Source organism: Myotis brandtii, unplaced genomic scaffold (assembly GCF_000412655.1).
Source record: "Myotis brandtii unplaced genomic scaffold, ASM41265v1 scaffold53, whole genome shotgun sequence".
Lineage (NCBI taxonomy): Eukaryota > Metazoa > Chordata > Mammalia > Chiroptera > Vespertilionidae > Myotis > Myotis brandtii.
Genome location: NW_005369942.1, coordinates 1,259,258 through 1,266,123, shown reverse-complemented (window position 1 = coordinate 1,266,123; position 6,866 = coordinate 1,259,258). Strand labels below are relative to the sequence as shown.

At 40.4% G+C, this 6,866-nt stretch overlaps 1 pseudogene; it reads right to left on the bottom strand.

The window, feature by feature from the left end:
• Nucleotides 1-2,871: 2,871 nt before the first annotated feature.
• LOC102247401 lies at nucleotides 2,872-3,160 on the bottom strand (annotated as a pseudogene).
• Between the last annotated feature and the right edge of the window lie 3,706 nt (nucleotides 3,161-6,866).

The window sequence follows — 6,866 nt, the reverse complement described above, 5'->3', positions numbered from 1 at the left end:
TGCGGAGCGAGGCGGACAGCCCCTTGGCGCGGCTCCCGGAGCTGCAGGCGCCCGCACCGAGCCTTTGTCGCTCCTCGCTCACTCAGCGACGGAGAAGTAACTCAAGTACGAGTATTGTTGGTGCGAGCATGCGGGAGTGTATTGGTGCGGGAGTATTTGGGTCCAAGCGCCTACAATTCGAAAATGAAAGGCCAGCATTTAGCTGCACGCTTTAGGTTTCCCCACTTTCACACAAAGGGGAACCCTCTGAGCAAGGCACTCTCAGGCGCCTTCAAGTGCACAAAGCCAATGACACCGTGCCCTGGGTTGTCCTGCGTTTGAAGCGCCTCATTAAAGACCTTTCGTATGCACAGTTACGCATGCAAACGCCTCAATCTATTCCCACCACCACATTTCTCAGCCGCAGCATCTTCTGGTTCGGTATTTGTTTCTTTAACAAAGAGCTGTGCCTGCCCCGTGCGCGTGGGGACGGATTCTATTCCCCTCGGGCTCCTGCAGCTGCACTCGGATGGACCTGGCGCGGTATTCACCAGGTTCATTTCTGGACCCCAGCTTTACTCTTTTTGCTGCTCCACAACCAGTCTTGAGCGAAGAAGAAACCCTGAGGAATGTAAGTGGTAGCTCTTCTTGAAAGTAACGTGGGAACCATGGAAATAACCCTAGAATGTGGCTCAAATGTCGGAGAACCACAGGAGGCCCCACCGAATTAAGTCCCCGAAGAAGCTAAGAATTCAATGATCTTCTCTTTCTTTTATAAAGCTAGTAATACCTCTATTTATTGGGGGGAGGGGTATGATTCTTCCTTTCCTATCTTAAAAAGCAAAGCTGTGGACTTTTCTCTTAATAAAGGGACTTTTAATTTTAAACAAAGGGGAAACCCAGGTAGCAAAGAGGGTTAGTAAAAAAGATCCTCTTAACTCTAATGAAGTTTTATGGAGATTCCTGAGTTCTAAAGCATGACAAGACTTGGCACCCTTTTAAACTAAAGAATTTATAAAGTCTTTTAACATTCAAATTGTTAATACACAGTAAACAGGATACCACAAGCACAGCATCCTTTCTAGGGAAGTAGTTCTATTCCCCTACTTCCTGTGAAATACCCTATCACTTGTGGCAACCATTGTCCACTTTGGTATTTGAAGGAATTAATAATACTACTGCATCTCCATGACAAAAACATGGCATATTAAGGAGCTTGCAAGGACAAAGCCTGATTCTTAGAGTTAGGAACAGATCTCACCTGCAAGGTCAAATCATTCCTGTTGTCAAAATAGACCCAGAGACATAGAAGCATGAACATACTGTTGAACCTCAGAGGGAAGGCAGGGGAGGGTGGGTAGGGAGAGATCAACCAATGAACTTGTATGCATATATGCATAACCCGTGGACACAGACAATGGGGTGGTGAAGGGGGAGGAGCGTGCTGGAAGAGGTTAATGGGGGAAAAGAAAAGGAGGACCTATGGCATACTTTCAACAATAAAGATTTTTTAAAAAATCATTCCTGTTGTCAGCCACCATTAGAAGAAATATATTTCCCCCACTGCCAATTGGAAGTAAGCTGAAAGGTCCCAGGTGGGTAACCTTGCTAGATAACATTATTCTTCCCAATTCTTCACTGCTCCAGGCATGTGTGACCTTTGAAATGTGGCTTTATAGTTCCTCTCATTAGAGATAGAATGTTTCTCCACCCCATTGATGTGTGGTTAGGTCATTCCACCTGCTCTTGGCCAAAAGAATATGCACAGAAGTGACAGTGTGACAGTTCTGAGCCTGACATTATTTAATAGGTATTGCATGTTTCCACTTGCCTCTCCCCACACCTGCCTTTCACAATGTGAAGAACATGCCCGGTCCAAGAAAAATGAGAGGCATGGAGCAGGTTTAGAACCATCCTCTAGCTTGGAGCCAGTGACCTACAGAAAAGAATTGCTGTTTTAAGCAGTATGTTTTGAGGTGGTTTGCTACCCAGAATTAGTGTTGCAGTCATTGACTGATACAACAGGAGACAGAGGAATCTGCTCTCTTGGTATTGACCTTGAAGTTGCCAAGCTTGATATCTCTAAGGCAGCTCTTTGATAGCAGGTCTTAGAAAGACACATCTCTTATGGAAGCTGGCCAAGGAAGAAACCCAGAAAGTTTGCAGCATAGCATTCTAAAGTGTCAGGTTCCGTAGGAAAGGGCTGATGTGGCCAGCAGTCCTAGAAACATGCTCGTATAATAGGAGGTATCTACATAACTAGATTGCTGTTACTTCTGGGTTTTGTTGTGTGTGTGTGTTTTTTAAAACAAGAAGTTTATTTAAACAACAAGACACTTGACTTGAAGGGAAAACTATCTAGGATTCATTTTTTTAGAGTAATTTATCCCTACTTAAAGACAAATTGTACATGTAACTAACAGCTATGTACAAAAAAGTTATAAAATTGTCCTTGGTTTTACAATGATAAATGAAAAACATTAAAATTCTCCAATCAAACAAGGTATGCAAGAATTTTTATGTTGTTCTTTTTTTTGTTAAACAGTGAGAGCAAAATAACTTACTGGAATGTAAAGATAAGAGCTGAATGAGCATGCCACTAATGGAGAAAGGGGGTGTTTTCACAGATCCAGTATTTTTTCCCCATCCCATCTCCATTTGATGTAGATGGAAACATACCATTGGCCATTTAGTTTAAAAAATGCAAATGCTTGTGCACATACATCTGTTACTTTATGTACCATAAAGGAATGGGGAAGGGGGAAATGAAAGAACAGAGAAAACTATACTGTAGTAGTCAGATATGTGGAAACCAAATTGCAGTTTTCTAATTGAGAATGTCTTCTTGGTCTGGAAGAATAGCGTTCTGGAGTAAAGTAGCAGGTTCCCTTTTTAGTAGACACCTCCTGTCTGCTGCTAGAACACATCCGTTGTATCTTTCATCCTCCATTTCCAACTGTGCAGGTGTGTCTGTTTCATTGATTGGCTGCCCGTCAAGTCGGAATCTGATCTGCCTCATTGACAAACCCTGTCATTCGCAATAGGCTTTCCTTAGTTTACTAAGTAGTGTGTGCCTCTTAATCTTAAACTGCACCCCAGAACCATCCTGCCCCGCCACCTTCAAATTAATATGATCATTGTTCTCAGTCTTGACTCCTTCCTTGGGCTTTTGGTTGGCCATGGCGAGCACCAGAGTCTCCTCAGCTGCTGCTTCACAAAAGGAGTACCAGGTCCGCACCAAAAGAGCACACCCATAGCCCCAGGAGCAGCAGAAGAAGGAGCTGGGTTTTTTTATATTGTACAATTTATTTTAATTATACAGTGGTTTATTAAAATACCCTTATCAATTTTCAAATAATACAAAATAGATTTTTTAAAATCTATTTTGTTGCCGAAACCGGTTTGGATTTGGCTCAGTGGATAGAGCGTCGGCCTGCGGACTGAAGGGTCCCAGGTTCGATTCCGGTCAAGGGCATGTACTGGGTTGCAGAAGATTTCAAATTCTTTTTTTTTTTAAATATTTTTTTTTGATTTTTTACAGAGGGGAAGGGAGAGAGATAGAGAGTTAGAAACATCGATGAGAGAGTAACATCGATCAGCTGCCTCCTGCACATCTCCTACTGGGGATGTGCCCGCAACCCAGGTACATGCCCTTGACCGGAATCGAACCTGGGACCCTTGAGTCCGCAGGCCGATGCTCTATCCGCTGAGCCAAACCAGTTAGGGCCAAAATAGATTTTTTATAAACCAAGTCTCCTTTCCTTCTATACTCTCCTGTCTACTCCTCACCCTCCATACATACCCAACCACTCCATACCTCTACTCTTTCACAGCTAACCTTAAATGATAGATGAGCACTTCAGCTTCCAGATTTTTTTTCCTGTGCATTTATATACATATGCATGCATTTATAGGGACTAAATGTAAATGAGATTATATAATGTGTATTAGGCAGAATGCTTTCTTTAAAAGGTTTTTGTTGATTTTAGAGAGGGGAAGGGAGAGGGAGAGATAGAAACATCTGTGAGAGAAACAATTCCTTTTGGGGATTGAGCCCACAACCCAGGCCTGTGTCCTGTCTGGGAAATGAACCAGTGACCTCTTGGTACATGGAATGATGTGCAAACAACTGAGCCACACCAGCTGGGCTAGGCAGAATACTTTTGTACTTCTTGATTGTTTATTTCCCCCTTTGATTTCTCTAATTATCTAAGACAAGCTTTTTAAATTTTCAGTCTGTCTTCAGTAAGATAGGCTAACCAAGGGAAGAGGTTTTCCTGCTTTTATATCATATTTGAATATGTTAAAATGGGAAGAGGACCCTTTAGGGCCCAGTTTAGGGATGGGAGTGATAATCAACGTGAGGAACAAGAAGACTAACTTCCCTGAGTGGTAGCCAGGGAATCATGTGCCCCTCCCAAACTGGAAATGCTCTTTCTTGGGCTAATCTTGGGAAGTTCTCAAAGTGAATAGTCCAAGAGAACAAGGGGAAGCTGTGCTACCCTTTCTGACCTGGCCTCTGGAGTCACAGCCATCACTGCGCCACATTCTATTGGTCATGCAAATCAGTCCCAATTCCGTGAGAGGTGACACTGCACAAGGACATAAATACTAGTAGAAGATGAAGACCACTAGGACCCATGTTGGCAACTGACCGCCACAAGAGCATCCAAAGTAGTGAATTTTGAATAACTGACACAATCTTTAAATTTGTTAGATTCCCTCATTACAGGTGGGCAAATCCCCAGGTTACCAACAACTACGTAACTTCACAAGAGCCGCCAGAAAAATCTCTTCTTTCGCCTCTCCTTAAAGAACCTGTGGTTTCAGGCAACTGCCCAATTATATTCTGGTGTTAGCTGACCCTATTTGTGAGCCACGGTATCTATCCCTCCCACTGCTACTTTCTGGACTTCTATAAAGATGATTATTCATAACTCTCCCATACTCTGGTCAGCAAAGGAAGCTAATCCCCAAACTTACTTTTGATTTTAGGTATCAGATTGCCTTTTATGAATCAGAATCTCTTAAGCATTGTATATTAAGCAAGCCTTAAAGAATGATCAAAACCAAAATAATTTAGGGGGACATGTTAAGTTCCCAGAATACAATGAAACAATTCTTAAGAATGGCATTTGTGCCATCAAATGCAATCAGGTCAAATAGGCAGAAAATATAGTGTTTTGAATATAGAAGGGAAATTGAATCCTCATGAGTTGCATGTGTCATTTTACAGTGTAATATTTCTAGCAAAATAAATGCTTAAAGTCATTTCATAATTTTAGTTCTTGATATATTTTTAAAGCAACCTTCCCTTTAAAATAGTACTTTAGTTGGAGGCGTTTTATTAATTCTATCCACAAATAAATTAAACTACATTTTATTGCTTTATTAAAATATTTGAAGTGTTTAAAATGGATTATGCTTTATTCTAATTAGAATTTATAATTTTTTTCAATGTTAAAACTAATTTTTGTAAGCAGAATTTGCCTCCTATATTATAAAGTTAAAAGTCCAAATGAAATGTACAAGAAGACATTTTATTAGTGATTTAAGACTGTATTAATCTTTAAAGTTTCTGAATAAAATTGATTCCTTAATAAAATTCAGGATAAATGGTATAGTAGTCAATTAAAACACAAAGATAAATATCTTTCATGGGGAAAGATCTGAAATAAATTTTCTTACTTGTGAGCTCACTAGTTTTCAAGGGCATTTAGCTCTGTTTCTTCCATGCTACTAAGTTAAAATGAGTTAATAACATTTAAAAAATGTATTTCCTAGATCGCCTTAAAAATTAGAAAAACAAACCAAAGACTTGTTTTCCCCATTATTTACCTGCTTTCTTCTCAGGAGGTTTTTCCTATTGGCGAGCTAATCAGAGTGGGTGGCATTGTTTCAATTAAAGTAAATAATAACAGCGGTAAAAACAATAATACTGGCCACTATAAGTACACTACTAGATACTAATTAATTCCGTTCATTAATCTTATGAGTTCCATATAATTATCTCCATCTTCATATTGAAGTTCATGTTGATGGTAAAAGACAAGGAACTTTTTTAAAGTTACACAGTAGACAGTGGAGTTTAAGATTGAATCCTTTGTCAGAGCCTGTGCTCTTAACCACTAGTACTTTCTAAATGCAGCCTTGTTTTAATTGTTCTTGTCCAAATATCAGGGATGAAAAGTATTGCTTTCTGCAACAGCCTTGACACCAGCCTCAGGTCTAGTCCCCCAGATTCATAGGTCACTGCTGCCACTTTGCAACCCTAGTCACCTGTTTGGCATCCCGGTTCTGCCTAGCATAGCAGGCACCACCCAGATGGTTGATGTTTCTGGCCATGTTCCCTATCTCCCTCTTTCCAGACCCTCTCTTCTTCCCTGGTTATCAACATATTCCCTCTACCCCAGCCTGTGGCTCCTGCATCCTGTTCTTCTTGTCTGCTGCACCATATCTGAGTATACTTTCCATATCTGCTGATGACAGACTGCTAAGCAAAAAGAGAGAGAAATTTAAGGCCAGAATAAGAAAGCCAATCAATATGGAGGATAAAAAGGCCACAGGAAGACCATAATTAAAATGTTAATTCTAGGCAGAAAAGGATGAGCTGAGAGTATTAAAATACTGTGAATCTACAATGCTAGCTACATGAAAGACTGTTAACTTCCCTAATGTAAAGAACAGGGGGGTGGGGGGAAAAGTTCCATGGTTAAAATTAATATTCAAGAGTCCATGAAGAGGTATAGTAATATAGTACAGGTATACCTGTATTTATGTTACATGTAGTCAGAGGCCTAAGTATCAACAACATGCTTTTGAAATTTAGCATCATCTTGAACAGTGTTGATTGAATGTGTACTTTCTTTTTACCTTTTCTTTTAATC